General features: G+C 39.7%; 1 protein-coding gene across 1 annotated transcript in view; it reads left to right on the top strand.

The window, feature by feature from the left end:
- Window positions 1-17,603, top strand: part of DLGAP2 (DLG associated protein 2) — a 498,047-nt gene that overhangs the window by 112,183 nt on the left and 368,261 nt on the right. The window lies entirely within an intron of this gene.

Raw genomic sequence — 17,603 nt, 5'->3', positions numbered from 1 at the left:
CAAAAAATACTACTGTGGGTGGAAAACTCAGAAGAAATTTTTTTTGATCCTTGCGATCTCTCCATGTATTAGTCACCCCAAATTATGTAATTTTGAGTGAAAGTTGATTTTCAGTGGTGGCTGAAATATTCTTACTAAATTCCTGTGATGATAATAACAGAAATCACTAGAATAAAAGAGTAACCTAAAATACATTTTAAAAAAATAGTTGAACCACTCTGTGGCTATAACATGGTACAAAGTACAGTTTGGCAAAAATTTTCTGTAAAGGGACAGGTAGTTAATATTAGATCATTGGGGAAAGTCATGCCATGTTTTTCTATGTAAAAAAAAAAAATGCATTATAACTTTCCCAATGACCCAATAATTTAGTTGTGTAGGTCACGTGTGGTCTCTGTCCCAGCTAGTCACTATGTTGTTGTAGGTGGGAAACAGCCGAAGACAATATGTAAATGAATAACCATGACTGTGTACCAACTAAACTTTATTTAAAACAAACAGGAAAACGGGACAGATGTGGTCTGCAGGAAGTCATGGCTTTCCCACTTCCGATATAGAGACTTAATAATGTATAGTTATGCTTTACTGTTACATTGTAAATACAATGATTTGTATGTAATCACTGTATACAGTGATTTGTATTACATGGTAAAGACTAAAATGATAAGAACTCTAAATAGTGACTTTCTCTGGAAGTGGGATATCCTTTGCTGGGGAGCTTCAAGTTTTAATTTTGATACAGTTAGTAGGAAAAAGCAGAAAGAGAATATTCAGTTTAAGTCAAATGTGCTTTAGAGATGCACTAGTAATCTAGTTATTACCGGTAATGACATTAATGAGCCATCACACTTCCTTACTTTCCACATCCACCTATCAGAAAATACTGTTTTAGACTCTCTTGATTAGAACTGTTCATCTGTCTATTAGATACTGGCTGAAAACTATATGACCTGTCCCTCAGATCTTACGGATTTAGCACACAGTGGCTGAGGGTGTTCCCTGAGCCACACAATGTTCTCAGCATAGAAGAACAAACAGAATAATCTAAGGGTGTAGGAGAGAAATGCAGGTGCCTGCACCCAGAAGGATGTGGGGTGCAGTCAAATATTCACTTGGTCCCTGATGTCTACTGAGCAGCTTGTGTATTATCCGGGGCAGGGCTCTGAAAGGGGCTCCAGGCATGGCTGGTCAGAAGAGGCTCAGGGTCTTCCTATGTTTTAGGAACAGATGTGAAAACAAGTAAGTGTCTGTAACGGCTATAAATTTAGACATTATTATAAAGGAAACACGTTGGAGGGTGGGATTTTATTGTATTATTCACGAGCTGACTGATTTGACCCATGTGATCTGTTTTGTCATTGTAAACGTCCCTCCTCAATACTTTGATTAATACATTTTTTGTTTGCCCAATTTATTCTCTTGTCTGCTTTTAAATTATTAATAGTATTTGCATTGAAATGAAAAACAAAGGAAAGGGGGGGGAACCATACATACACTAATATAAGGCCTCTTCATAGTTTCTGTAAAATAAAAGGCAATGTTTCAGACATGAAAGAGCAATTGGGGGGACCAGCAGTTAGAGTAATGACTATGTCACTGGACTTCAATGTAGTAGACCATGGTTCGAGTCCTGGACCCAGTGGCTTGAACTCACACCAGGAGCGTGTGCATGTATGCACAAGATCCCGAGAGGAGAATGGAGGAGAAGGGATTGCTTTCTGTCTCTCTCACTCTTTTCGGTGAGTACACGCACCCTATAGCAAAAACACTCTCCAAAAAAAGAAAAAAGAAAAAAGAAAAAGCAATTGGGCATCATTTTCTATGGAATCTTAGGAAAGGCCTGAGAAGATGAGCTTGAGCTAAGACTTGGCAGGTGGAAAGATTCAGGGCAAGAAAACACATCTGTGCCCAGAACTCAAAGAAGCAGAATTGGCAAAACGTGAAGGTGACCACCAGGTCCAGCATAAACAGAGAGGGCCCTGTGTGGCTCTAGGGTGAGCATATGGGTCCTCTTATGAAAGGATTTGCTGTATTTTATTTTGGAATATCATTTCTGGTAAAAGAGGCCATTTTCATTGTGTAACTGAGTATAATCAAGTTGAAAACTGCAGACAAAGTGTAGCCATTTGGCAGGTGGGGTCATGATAACAATGTTGCAATAATTATAAGCTGAGGCAGTATTTCTAGCACATTCTCCAACCCAGATTATCCTTAAGCCATATTTGGAAATTAATTAATTTTCATTTCAAATTCCTACTTAGTCCTACTCAGTCACTTTGTTGACTATGAAAAGACCACAAAGTTACAAAAGAAAGATATCAGCAGAAAATTCAGCCTTTGTAGGGATGAAACATGGGCCTAAATTCCAGCACAGCTCGCAAATAGCTTTTTCTCCCATCTTGAGTATATTACAGACAGATACAGAGGCCTGGTTATATAAATATAGATATATCATGGATATGATAGCTAGCTATAGATTTGCAGGTATAGATCGGATGGATCTAGATAAACAGATCACATTGAGTGAGAGAAGAAGACAAAAGAGGAAGACAACACACACCATGAACAGGACGCAGGAAGGATCACCCAGAAAGGAGTGGGGGAAACTGTAAGACTCAGCTGTTTGATTACAACTTTCCAAGACCCCTTTTATGGAAAAGGAGGTTACTCTTCTCAATGTGTCCCATCTCTGGACCATGTACCCATCACACCTGGCCTACTGATGTCTAATTACTTATCAGAGCAGAGGCGACTGAGTCATCTGCAAAATTATTTTGTTAAATACATTTTCCCCAAAATTTCAAAGTCTTTTTAATTATTTTTTTCTGATTTAGCCAAAAAGCAAATTAGAGTACTCAGGAAGAGAAAGAATCCAGATGGTAATATACAAAGGGCATCATTGATTTGCTGATAGAAGCTAGGGTTGCGAGTAACAAACAGCTTCACCCAGTAAAGAGAAAAATGGGTCAAGTCATCAGGGTCAGGCTGGAAACACAGAGATAGGATTTGGAAGAAGGAGCAGTGCCATGAATGGGGCCCGACATTAAGGGAGGAAACATAGGCCAGGGGATGGTGCAGCAGTAACAGAACTGGACCAGAATAGGAAGGGTTCTGGGCTTGTGTCCCAGGACATCCCCGAGCATACCAGATGCATGTCAGTGCCTGGGATCCAGGCAGCTGCTGCTGGGGAGGATTGTGATGTGGAGACCTTGCTGGGAGTACCTATCTCTTTCTCTCTTTCTCTTTCATGGAAAAGATGAATGAATGAACTTTAAAACACAGAAAAAGAAGACAGCAAAGACTTGAGGCCAAATCTCATAGCCCTGAGGTTGCTTTCTGATAGCCAGGAAGCGCCAACTGGTCATGTGAGATGTAAATTACCTCCACCTACTGTTATTTCCTCCCCCGTCAATTACTATTTTTCAAAACTAACACTTAACTGTGTGACTTTTCATCAGAGTCCTAATCTCTTTAAGATATTGACTAATGCAAGCTCAGAGACAGGCATCAACTCTTTTTCCCTGTATTCCTAGTCTGGACCAGTAACTGACATACTGTAGGTGCTCAGTAAATATTCGTTGACAGAGTGTGCACATCTGCCTTACAGTTGTTTAGCTCCTGTCTAGACTCAACATGACATATGTGGCTGGAATGATGAATCCAACAATCCCGTAAGTGTTCGCTACAATAGACCCTACGTTTAGTAGACTTGAGATTGATTAATAGTGACAGGAGAGAACATTCACCTAGGGTATGCCTGATATTACTTACCTTTTCTAAGGTAATTGCATGTATACTGAATTTCTCTTAAAATGTTATCAATCCTTAAACATCTCTATTCAAAAAAAAATGAAAATGCTGTTAGATAATGTGTGTTATCTTTGCTCCGTGTTAACCATGTTCTTCAAAGTTCAACAGCCATACCCATTTCCTGCCCCCACAAACTCCCAGTGTTTCCTGAGACTCTCTAAAATGAGGGCATATATCTTTTCCTTAAGCATTTCTACAAACTCCTTTTCAGTTAATTAGCACTATCCTTCTAAAATGCAAATATGCTTCTTCACAGCCTTCCTGTTGAGTATGGGAGAGAGCCCAAACCACTTAGCATCATCATTACCAGGCACCTTTCCATGCTTCCAACATCATTTCTTGTCACCCCCTACGATGAGTTTTCATATGCACAGGGTGGCTCGCGTGTCTGTGTTTTGGCTCCACTAACTCTCTCCTGCATCCACCACACTTATCGTTAACACCTGCTGTGTGTTAGGTTTTGCCCTTGAGAGAAAGACAAGACATGCTTCCCCTGCTCAGGTAGCTAGCCCAGTGGGAGCGACACAGAGAACCAGCTGCCCTATGGACAAAGGCAGTGAGCGGGCATACAACAGAGTGCCTCGAAGAAGGCAGGACAGGGAAGTGGACTTGCAAGATACAGACTAATATGAGAAGCTGAAGACATGTGACCCGGGGCTGGGTTATGTAGCAGTTGAGGCTGGAGGGGGCGAGTGTGGAGGATAGGAGTGGTGGGGGCAGATAAGGAGGGAGCAGGTGTGGTGGGAACAGGTGTACAGAGAGGACAGGTGTGGAGGGAAGAGGCGTGAAGAGGTTGGTGCCCTTCTTCCCTCCTCATCATGCAGGATCCCTCATGTGTTCCCTCATGCCAGCCCACTACAGGTGGCTGCGCCATCTCTTCTTGGAATTGACTTGTGGGCACCTCTGTCTTTCATAGGGTGCTTAGGACAGCTGCAGAGCAAACACTCTGTCATTGTCCTCCCTGTACTCACCTTGCCCAATACAATACAGTGCACTCAACAGTTGTCCAGGAAATGTTTGTGGAAGAAGGAACAAATAGAACGAGGGAAAGTATCTATGCTGCTTAAGAGTCATCCTGCTTGAAAGCTGGGACTCTTCCTTGGTGGTCTGCTACCTGGTGTGTGCTTTTCTGAGCAGTCATGTGTGAAATTTATAAATTTTTAGGGAATTTCATTTATAGGATTTTCTTTCCCACTTGTTATGTTTTCAGATAGACTTGGCATGTTTGGGAGCTTTCAGCATTAAGTTTAAATTCTTGACATGTACAAGTGCAAAAAAGATGGATTTACAAGCTGTGCTAGAATTTCAGCAAGTGCTTCATCACTTATGAATGCTGAATTTTCTGATGAGATTTCTCATCTTTAACTTTATATCCCTCTGTTAACATTAATTGAAAGTGACTAAATAGAACTTCGAAAAGAAAATTAACAAGCTTGTAAAATATGGCATGTTTGTCTAAATGCCAGATTGTGTCACATACTGGGTATCTGGCATTTCTTCTCCACCGATTAAGTTAACATGCTATTTTTAAATACCTTCCCACAACTCTTCTTCCCTTTTGTGTTTAGCCTAAACTTCTGTCGTCTTCATTACAAAACTGAAAGAGAAGAACAGGTGATGAAGGTCCAGCTGTTTTGGCCTTTTCTTTAAATGTTAGGTTTTGACATCTACTCACTTTGTTGAGAAATCTGTTCCTTCCACAGTAATTCTGCTTGTTGTTCATATTTCTTTGCACTGATACATACACATCGATCAGTTTGTAGTAGGTGATAATTGATTATTCACCAAATATTTGGAGGTTCCCTAAGACCACCCACAGCCTCAAGGATTCACTAAGACTTAGAAAAACTGTTGCTCATAGTTCCAGTTTATACAGCAAAAAGATAACAATTAAAATCAGCAGAGGTAAAAGGTGCACATGAGGATCCAGGAGAGACCAGGTGTGAGCCTCCACTTGCCTATTCCTATGAGGTCACAGAGATAGCTCTTAATTCTCCCAGCACCAATGTGAGCGAAGACCTGCTGCTGTGCGCCCGTGTACTGCCAGCCAGGGCTCTCAGAGCCTTGCTGTCTAGGGTTTTTACTGGGCGGCCTATCACATAATCACTGGGCTTCTATGTAACTGAGCCTAGATAGCTCAAACCTAGAACTACACGGCCCAGGGACCCAGGCATTTACCATAATCTACTTTGTCAGCATAAATGCTCCAATGTAGTCTAGGATAAATATGGGCACTCCTAGACAGGATTCTCCAGAGGCTCCTAAGTCATCTCCCGAGAGCCAGTCAAGGACCGGCAAGGCTTATTATTTCTCTGATAAAAATATGGTGATAATTTCTGCTCACTGTTCATTTTGTGTGTGTGAATGATTTGCACATGCAGAGAGTTGTTAGATGCTTTGATGACCAGAGGTGTATATCATGCTGGGTAAAGTCTCTTTACAATCTAAATGACGTATAGTGATTGAATGTATAAATGATAATAATAAATTTTAAAATGTTTAAAATACATAAATTAATTAAAAACCATAAAAAATATCAGTTGTGGTTTTGGACTATGAATTTTAAATCATTATAACTAGGCTCAAACACATCATTACTAATCAAAATAGGAACCATTACAATTAATACATTTTTGCCAATGAGAAATAAGTTTGTTCTTTCCTGTAGCATAAAAACCTATGCTCTGGGATTTGATGAACTCTTAGAAAGTACTTCTTGCATCCGGCTAATTGTGGAAGTGTGCAAAATGTTGTCAAGGTACTTGATGAAGTGGTGGTTGGTTGGTTGGTGAAAAGTCAGGTGAATATGGCAGATAAGGCAATACTTTGTAGCCAAATCTATTCAACTTTTGAAGAGTTGATTGTACAATGTGTTGCCAGGCATTGTCATGGAGAACTGGGCCCTTTCTGTTGACCAGCACTGGGTGCAAGCATTGCAGTTTTCAGTGCATCTCGTGGATTTTTGGGGCATACTTCTCAGATGCAATAGTTTTCCCAGGATTCAGAAAGCTTTAGTGGTTCAGATCCCACCAAACATTGACTGTGACTTTTTTTGGGTGCAAGTTTGGCTTTGCAAAGTGCTTTGGAGCTTCTTCTTAGTCCAACCACTGAGTTATTGATAGTTGTTGCTAGTTATAGAAAATCCACTTTTCATCACACATCACAATCTGATCAAGAAATAGTTTTCTGTTATTGCATAGAATAAGAGTAGATGATACTCCAAAATGACAATTTTTAAAATTTCAAGCAGTTCATGAGGCACCCACTTATTGAGCAAGATTTTTTTTCATCCGTCCAATTTGCTTCCAAAGTCAAAAGACCACAGAATGATTGACGTTGAGTCTTTTGGCAACTTCTCTTATAGTTTCAAGAGGAGTGTTATCGGTTGAAGATATTTTGATCAACTGGACTGGGAAGAAATGTTCACATATTGAAATGTTCACTTGTAAGCTAAATAATATGATTGAATGTATATAAAATTTTTTTAAAGTAAATAATATTTTAAAAAGAGGATTAGCTTCAATGATTGCTCTAAATTGGTCATTGTCAACTTCTGATGGCTGGCTACCATGCTCCTCATCTTCAAGGCTCTTGTCTGCTTTGCAAAACTTGAACCACCCTTGCACTGTACAGTCATTAGCAACTCCTGGGCCAAATGGATTACTGATGTCCTAAATTGTCTCTGCTTTTTTACAACCCATTTCAAACTCAAATAAGAAAATTGCTCAGGACCAGCAGATGGCATAATGGTTAATTCACTGGACTCCCATGTAATTGATTCCGGGTCAAGTCCCAGACCGGGTGGCTTGAAACTCATGCTAGGCACATGTGCATGCATGCCCAATCCCAAGAGGAAAATGGAGAGAAGATATTGTAGCATGGCTATCCCCCCAGGAGGTGATTTCTCACACTCTATCTCTCTCTCTCAGGTGAGTACATGTACCCTATAGTAAAATAAAAAGAAAATTGCTCGAATTTGCTTTTTGTCTGACATTGTTTCCATAGTCTAAAATACATATAAAACAAACAGCAAATAATAAGTCATTAACAAAAACATAAAGTGAGAAATGTGCATTAAAATGATGCGTAACACAACCACATTTACTTAAAAATGTATGCAATATCAAGCAGCAAATGTCTACAGTGTAGGACTTTGATTACTTTTGCACCACTGAGGTCCTGCTAGGGGGCAGCCGTAATGCTGTGTGCTTCATGCACTTGTTACATTTGACCCTGCAGAGTAGCCCTTACATGGGGCCTGACATTCCAGCTACAGAGAGGAGAAGGCTTGCTTGTTCATGTACCCTCACCCACCTGGTACAGGTACCATCTCCCTGATGAATGAGATGTGCTGGGATGCCATCAGTCAGAGGGCAGACATTAGGGCAAACATGGTGGGATACAGGAGACTCATTTTAAAAATGTTTCCCCAGTGTTTCAGAACATGCTTTACTGAAACAGGTTCATTTTTTTTTTATATATCAGTGGCATGATGTCCACAAATATCATAGAAATGGGAAAGTCTTCCTTACTGGGGCACTAGAATGTGCTTGTCTTATGTCTGGTGGTGCTAATGGCAACAGGGAGAAAAGAGCAAGGGATGGAGACCAAGTGCTGTAGTGGTTAAGATGCTGGACTCCCACATGGCTGACTGTAGTTCAAGTCCCAGACCTAGCGGCTTGAAACTCACACCAGGTGCAAGTGCATGCATGCCTAAAATCCTGAGATAAGAATGGAGAAGGGGTTGTGGCGTGGCCATCCCCCTGGGAGGTGATTTCTCACTTTCTCTCTCTCTGCCTCTCTGGCGAGCACATGCACCCTATAGAAAAGAGCAAGAGAATTAACTCATGATTACATTGAAGGCTACACATTTATTTTACATAAAATATCATAAAATACCATGGACTGGGTAGATTAAGCAACAGGCCTTTTTCCCTCACTATTTCGGGGACTGGAAGCCTGAGATCAAGGTGTCAGCAGTTGGATTTATCCCAGACCTTTCTACTTGACTGGTAGACAGCCGTGTTCTCCATGAAACCTCACAGCTCATCCGTGTGTGTGTGTGTGTGTGTGTGTGTGTGTGTGTGTCCGTGTACCAATCCCCTAATCTTCTTATAGGAAAACCAATCATACTGGACTAGGGCTCCACCCCAGTGATCTCATTTTATCTTAATTACCTCTGAAAACCCATCTCCAAATACAATCACATTCTGAGATAGTAGGGTCTAGGATATCCATGTATGAATTTGGGGGGAAAACAATGCAATTCATAACAATAACCTGTTTTGTTGTTGTTGTTTTTATTTTAATTTTTTGAGAGGTTTTTGCTATAGAATGCATGTGCTCACCAGAAAGACAGAGAGACAGAGAGATAGAAAGAGAGAAATCACCCCCCAGCAGGGATGGCCACGCCGCAATCCATTCTCCTCCCTTCTCTTCTCGGGATCTTGGGCAGGCATGCAATGCGCCTGGCGTGAGTTTAAGGCACCGGGTCCAGGACTCGAACCATGGTCAGCTATATGAGAGTTCAGCGACATAGCCATTATGCTAACTGCTGGTCCCACAATAACCTGTTGTTAACTATTTTTCTTCTACATTCAATCACTGCATATCGTTACAATATACCAAATGAATTTTCCCATCATGAATACACTATATATTGGTTCAGTCAAAGATATTACCATCTGCATTATAATCAACAGATCTTTCCAACTTGGGTCTCTTAAATGTTTTGCTTCCTTTTCTCCCCCTCGATTCCCTCCTTCTCACCCTCTCCAGTTTCCCTATTTTTAATTAATTCACTAGTACCCCTAAGACCCATTGTTTGCAGCAAAAACAGGGAACAATTGTAACAAAACCTTCACAGGGTTGCAAAAGGAAAAAAGAAAAGATGGCTTTGTTTGTTTGTTTAAATCTAAATGTATCTAAGTTTAAAGAATAGAGGCTAGCAGGTGGTGTGGTGGTTAAGATGGCTGGATCCCACATGATTGTGTGTTTCCAATCCTGGACCTGGTGACTTGAAAAATACACTGGGCACATGTGCCTGCATCACCAAAATCCCAAAAGGAGGAGAGGGGATGGAAGCATGGCCCTCCCCCTGAAGAAGATGCTTTCTCACTCTCTCTCTCTGTCTCTTCACCTCTATCTCTGTGTCTCTCTCCAACAAGTACACATGCCTTATAGCAGAAATAGATAAGCATAAATTGTCCTTTATTCTGAAATTATGCCCCTTCTATAACTTCATATGCTTTTTTAGCATTACAGGGAAAATGAATGGTGTGTTTTGTATTGTTATTTCCTTATTTGTTGAAATAAGGTATTAAAAATCCTATACTGACATCCATTTATGTGGAGAATTGTATTGGCTCACAGGGTCTATCAATCTGCAGTGTCACATCTAGCCCAGCTTCCTCCTCCACTGTGCATGCCCCTGAGGTTCTGAGTGACTCGCAGGTCCTTATGTGCCAGGCCTCTGCACCTCTGAGCTGCATTCGCAGTGCTGCCCTTGCCTGTGTGCTGACCCACGTTCCTCCCATCTTGACTGTCTCATGCAGAGCCTCTTTCTTCCCAAGAGTTCTAGACATCCCTTTCTTTTGCAGCTCAACCTCCATGGAGGGTGCCAATCTGAGTAAAAGTCTCCGTCTTCCAGGATACACTCACTGTGTGATCTCGGCCAAGCCATTGAACCAGTTTGTACTTCCATTAGTTCATCTGCAAAGTGATCATTTTCACACTTTCTTCGTAAGGATGTCATGAGGATTCAGCAGCATGAGTTACATGATACACTAAGGGAGTACGTGGACTTACTAGTGCTTCATACATTCCAGCTACAATTCCGTCCTCTATATTATAATGCAACAGGGGCTCCTCCTTGAGAGTAAACGGTATCTCAGGCATCTATGCATAATCGAATATATGCCTGACTCAAAGCAGGTACAGAGCTAATGGTTGAATTAGTGAATAGGAGACTATGATATGAGACCTGGGCTCTCTATTGGGCTAAAATGTTGTCACTCTTAGTCAAAGAAGGTGTTTGTGGTTAAAGTGACTCAGCATCTCATACGATGGCCCAACCTCCAAATAGTCATTTTTAGCTGCTTCTAAACTTGATGTTCAAACAATATTTCAGAGGAGCACTTTAAAGGCAAAATTTTCTGGCCTTTTGCAGAAATCATGGAGCTATTAGTTTAGCTGCCCATAGGAATGACGTAACTGAATTTTGATGCACTGGTAAAACCAAGGAAACCCAAGAGGGTTCAGAACATCTTCTATGAGACAGTGTTTCAAAGAATTCTGCTGTAGCCTTTACTTGAAGACGCAGGTTCAGTTCCTCCCAGAAAAGTGTCAGGTTGTTCTGTTTTTCTTCTCTAGACAAACTTCTTCCATTTTTTTTTTTCTTAATCAGCTGTTAAGAACTACATTGTATTATTTCTTACATTTTGTCCTGGCTGCTAAAATCTAAAGGGTTTACATTTAGTTCACAGTATAAAAATTTTTCACCTTAGGTTCTAGATAAAAGCATCTCTCCCTTCCTTGAAAATAGTTTCTGATGTTACTTTTATTTCTTTATATGAATTTTCCTGTTTCGTAGGTTTTAATATGATAAGCCATCTCACTTACTTTAAGAATATAAACAAATTATAAGTTACAAAATGTTTTGGTTTAAAGAACACTATCTTTAGTCATAGAATTATAGATAAAATATAGCACTCTGAATTTATATAACTCCGTGACTATTAAGCCCTTTGTGTGTAGTACCTCATTGAATCTTGACACAATAATTTTGAGAAGTAGAAAGGACAGGTAATGATTTCTGTTTCATAAAGATACAAGCAATATGAAAAAAAAGATAAAAACAATATGATAGAGGATGGCTCAGACTTGGAGATCAGAAAGACACTGTTTTGAATGCAAATTGCTTAATATTCTTGAAAATATTTTTGGTCAAAATAATGATGATGCTTCTTTTTTATTTCCTTTTATTTTTTTTTCATTTCATTTTCTTCCATACATTCAATCGCATTATTATCTGTCTTACAAAATGGGCATTTCAACAGGAAAACATTTCTCCCTAGAGCTGTTGATAAAACTACGAAATATCAACAGATAATACCACACCTCTTTGCTTCTTATATCTACCTTAAGTTATTATAAAATTAAGAGAGCGTTTTATAGTATACTCATCATCTTCATTGCTACTAGTAGCCCTACGTGAAGAAAGTAAAATATGGCAAGGTGAAAGGACTCAACAAAGCAGGGATGAACTGAGGTGGGCCCTTGACCTCATATCATTGCACGTTCTGCCTGTAGGAACAGGTTCTAGACTCTGATGTTGGCCCCTTGTGTCTGGTGTGCAATGTGTTGTCCAGGCTCGTGTGCCAACTCAATGCTGCAAGGCTCATTCACAATGGCGGTGCAGAGGCCCTAACCCCTTCCCAGAGCAGCTGTGTGGCTGGAGCATTTCACTAGGTTCGGCATCATGTGCACCTGCCATTATTAACTCCTGAACCACATCCATGTCCAACTTGTACCTTAGGGATATCTGGAGTCCCCTCAGGATGGGGCTTTGGATATCCTCAGGTGTACTGGAAAATTGTCACTAAGATCTGTCACCTTGCTTAGAGATAGCATTAAATATTATTAGTATTCATTTACTCATTCTGGAATTTCTATAAGATTTATTAGGTGGAGAATAATGATTTGGTAGCTTACTCCCATGAGGTCATCTTGAGAATGAGGCACTTAGAGCTTCCGCACTTAAGAGTGATCAAATCCAGTAGAGCTGTCTTCCTTTCTGTTAGCTCAAACAGATACAGCATTGTAAATGCAATTATGTAGTACACAATAACATTAAATATTAAAATATTTGAGATATATAAAGTAGATATTAGAAAAACAGAGCGAGTGTGAGAAATATGCAGGCATCCCTCCCTGCATATTCAGGTTTCTTTGTAAAGTATCAAAGACTTCTATTCTTGAAAACGTTTATTTCTTGGACTACCTGATGGCATAGAGTTTAAGGTGACTAGATTCCACATGGCCAACTATGTATTTTGAGTGTCAGACCTGGTGGCTTAAGACACATGCTGAGTGTTGTATATGTGTGTGCTCCCCAAAATTCCTAGAGGAGAATGGAGGAGAAAGGATTGAGGTGTGGTCTTCCCCCCAGGGGGATGCTTTTTCACTTTCCCTCTATCCCTGTTTCTGTCTCCAGTGAGCCCCTGTTTCAATACAAAACCCATAATTTAGTTCCATTTTAAGTTCCTTTTAAGGTTATATGTATTTGTTTTGGATGCTGGAAAAATAAGGATCCTAATATACTCCAGCATGTTCCTAAACTTACCTAGAGAAAGAGGCAAATGTGTTTGTCTTGGATGTTAAAGAAAGATATATAGTTTATATTGTTAGAACATTCTACAGAATTTATTATATAGAACAAACAATTTTAAATAAGTCAAAGTGTGTCATGAGATTATATTGTCTTGTAGCAAAATAAAAATGTGTTTAAAAAATAAAGGGTGTTCATTTCCTTTTTCCATGAATGAGAGAGAAGAGAGAAAGTTACAGAAACAGAGAGAGCACCCCCAACAGGGTCTTCACACCATGATCCACTCAGCCTCAGCCAGCCCTGGTCCTGACACGCAGGTCCTGACACGCACCTACTCAGGATATTCTGGGAGATCTCCTGCTGTGAACCTGGAACCTGGAACCCTCCCACATGGGTCAGCCTTGCAGAGTGTTGCATTAACAGTGCTCCACCATTTGGCCCCAATGTCTTTGTATTTGTAGAATCAGCTGGTTATCAAAACACGAGAAGAAAGAAATGATCTCCTCCAAAGCTGCCTTATGCTTTTAGAAATGCCGTGAAAGACCATAATTACAGAGGAAGCCACTGAAGGGCAAAATTCCTACTCAGATCCTGGCAAGGATCTGTAGCCATAACATCGCATCTCAGAAAAGTGTCCTTTGCCAGTGTCTTTCTGTTTCTGTTCAATTATCTGCAGCTTTTTCTACCTCTTGATAGCCGTATGACTGGGTTCAAGTTCTCTCCTGAAACTGAACTCTTAGATGAGCCATGTGTTGATATTCAATAAATGCCTATTCCCACACTTGTAAAAGGGAGGTTTTATGAAGACTGAATGGAAAAAAGGAGTAATTCTTTTTCCTTTCCATCCCCCCCCCCATTCATTTGTGTGACCAATATCTGTTGGACACTCATCTTCTGTTAGAGCTGTCAGGCTCATATTCCAAGGACATTGCTTTCTTCATGCCATACACCTTCAGAGAGCAAAGTGGGTAAGGAAATGAACAATCAATTCAAAAGAGAAGTGCAAATAGCAGCATTTATTCTTAGAATACCTGGCAAAATCTGCTTTCTAGCCTAGGAGCTTGGAAGGATGGTCATGCCTCAATCAACTGACTTCACTTTTATCCAGCCACCAGCTGGGGTGGTTCTAATCCCCCATGGCTTCCAGAAACTTTCCTATCCTTTACTTTCTGCTGGTACTTCTGGGTCTTGGTGCTTATCATCTCCTTATCAGTCTCTGTTCCCAGGCAAATACCTTCAATGCCACCATTACATTAATGTTTTTAAAGTGTCCACCATAATACCATTTCAATTTATACTTTCTTGTCATAATTAGTATTTATGTCACCCAGTGGAACAAAGAAATTCAATTGCTCAGTTACTCTTCATGTAATATGCTCTGAGGTAAAGACCTGAGCCCTGGATGTGGCCTGACTGATCCTGTCTACATTTCTTCTTCATGAAACTTCTCTACCTTGTCCTAATTATACACCTGGCTGTGCTCTGGAAGTGCATTTTGCTGCATGCTTCTGCTTGGTGTCTTTTTGATCTAAAAAACTGCCATCCAGCCACGCCTCAATGTCCACCCATGCCTTAATAAGTAACTTGGTGGAGAAGTGCAAGAGAACCCCAGAGGAAGGAGGAGAGTGAAGGGGTCTATGTGTGATGAGAACGAAGTCTCTGAATATCTCAGTAGAAATGACCTTGTGTCTTCCCGACCAGCCTCTCATCACGATTGAATGATCTTTGTGTATTCAAAAGCTCTACAGTCATAACCAGGACACAGATTTTGACTCAGTTTAAGGAAGAAATTTCCAAGTTCAGCCTTGTCCTAAACTGTCATGAGGCACCTTGGAAAATATGAAGTGATTGAATGACCACCTACGAGAGATGATGGAGGATTTAATAGTTCTCTAAGGAAATCTGTTAACTCCACACACCTACTTTGGTCATCAGTGGTTGGGGCAGGTGAAGATTTCCTATCCTGGTTACAGCGTATCATCTGTTCCTAGCTTAGGGCGAGGTGTACATAGGAAGTTTGCCCTTGTGAATAAAGGTACTTCATAAAACGGAAACTTTAAAATAGCAAGCTTTTGAAGGTGGGAATGCAGGAATTTAAGAAAAATAAAGAATATCATAATCAAGTTTTTATAGTTCAGAAAAAAATGTAAGAAAAATTAAAGGCAGCAAGAAAAATGTTTCTGACATATTGATACAAAAACTTTAATGCAGGGAAAAATATCTCAAATCAATATGGAAAATATAAGTTAATATGTCTAAAGAGAAAAAAAATCAGCAAAGGAAAAGTTTATTTACACAGTACAAATTATTAATTGGCCTATGAAAGAAATTCCATTCTTACTAGCAATAAAAGAAATAGAAATTTTAAAAAGAATATGAAAATTTTTCTTTTTTCTACTTGTTAATTCTTTGATGACAAGGTTTGTCACTATTCAAAGAAGGAAAAAATAGGTTCAGTCTTCTGGGAAACAATTTTGTATCAGAGCCTTAAAGAATATTATTTACTTGATCTAGAAACTGTAATTTTAGAAATTTACCCTAAAGGATATCTCTCAGCATAAAATATTGAAAGCAACTTGATCAACAGTGGGAGATTCAGTACAAGACAATATTCACATATGAAATACTGTTCAGCCACTAGGATGAAGTTGTAGATGAATGTATAATATAACGGAAATGTGTGTGTTATATATTTTAAGTGGATATACCATGGTAGAAACATTATGACAGCAGATCACATTCATATAAAAGTGCATATGGGTATAGGTACAGAGAACCTGTTTACTAATGCACTAAGCACTAAGAGAGGTTGTCTTTAGATGGCGAGATTATAGATTTCTTTTATTCGAGTCCCAGACTTGGTAGATCGCTTTTTCACTTTTGCTCTCTCTCTCTCTCACTGGTCAAATTAAAAAATAATAATAATTTTAAAAACACAATAAAATTAAATAAGTCTAAAAAAATCTTCCACTTAAGCATGCACTAAGTTTTTTCTTGTTGTATTTACATAACATCACTGTATATCTTTGCAGCATAAAAGAGGATCTTCTAAACATGAATATTATTCCAGTCAAAGATATTACCATACACATTATCCTTAACACATAATTGTACAGTTTTGTGTCTGTTAAATGTTTTGCTTTTAATATTTTAATATTAAAAAGAAAGTGTTTTCAATTAAGTGCTTGCTTGACAGGTAGCACATGGCTCTAAACAGGCCTGGCCCCTGTTCTGTGTATTCAAAAGAGCCCAACACAGCTCTGTGGCTTCCTGACTTCATCTACTAATCTCTCCATCTTGGCAGTTTCTGGTCAGGAAGTCCTTCAATGTCCTTGCTCTTTACTTGCACCCTAGGATCACAAGTGTCTCTATTACAATCACTTGATCATCTTTTTATTTTTTTTAAGAGAGATTTTTGCTATAGGGCACATGCACTTGCTAGAGAGGCAGAGAGACAGCGAGAAATCACCCCCAGGGGGGATGGCGATTTTGCAATTCCTTCTCCATCCTCCCCTCGGAATTTTGAGCATGCACACACATACGTCCAGTGTGAGTTTTAAGCCACTAGGTCTAAGACTTGAACCGCTGTAGACTATAGAAGTCCAGAAACATAATCATGCCATCTCGTGATCCCTCACTTAATCATACTTAAATTAAAGACAGTATCATGCCCACAATGACTTAAGTATTTATGGGAAGCATACTTCAACTATTGGTCTTTCTCTGGGTGTTTTTATTATTTGCCCTTCTCTATACATTCTTTACCTGAAGAATAGCTATAACTCCTTGATGACAGAAACAGTGGAAGTATGGGTGATGGTATTGAGGTCAGAGACAACAGCATAATAGGTGGTTATACTGATGACAGAGACGGTGGAAGTATGGGTGGTTTTCTGATGACAAGGACAATGAGCCCTTTTGCCATGCTAGCTAGGATATGATATGATATGACACGATAGTAAATGATAATATCCAAAGACCCTAGTAATGACAAAACACCTTAAATTTAGGGTGTGAATTTGTGCTTATGACACATCTCTCCTCTACCCTCCAATCCTTACAAGTTGATTCTGCAAGTTTGATGAGCAAGCACTTCGGGGATTGTGCTAACAGCTAGGAACACACAGAGGAATAACATACCGAGCTCAGAATCCAGTGAAAAAAAATAATGATCTCTATTAACTTTCATTCTGTGTTTGTAGACTGTGATCCCATGACATTAAAGAAAATGAGCAATTCAAATAGAATTTGATACATACCAGTCAATGGCTTAGATGACAAGTCACCCCCGAATTGTCTCCACCAGAAACTTTGGGTTTGGGTGTTCTTGGTGTAGACACTTATAGTTCTCATGAGTGTGAAATGTGAGCCATTTCCTAAAAGGAATGTTCTTCCATAAGTTGTTCTCTGGCCAGGTGTGACAGTCAGTCTAGTGGGTGGTTAAATCCATCACTGCCACTTATGC

This window comes from Tupaia chinensis, unplaced genomic scaffold (genome assembly GCF_000334495.1).
Source record: "Tupaia chinensis unplaced genomic scaffold, TupChi_1.0 Scaffold141517_1, whole genome shotgun sequence".
Classification (NCBI taxonomy): domain Eukaryota; kingdom Metazoa; phylum Chordata; class Mammalia; order Scandentia; family Tupaiidae; genus Tupaia; species Tupaia belangeri.
Note: the sequence above shows the minus strand (reverse complement) of the source record. Positions and strands in the feature narration are given on the sequence as shown.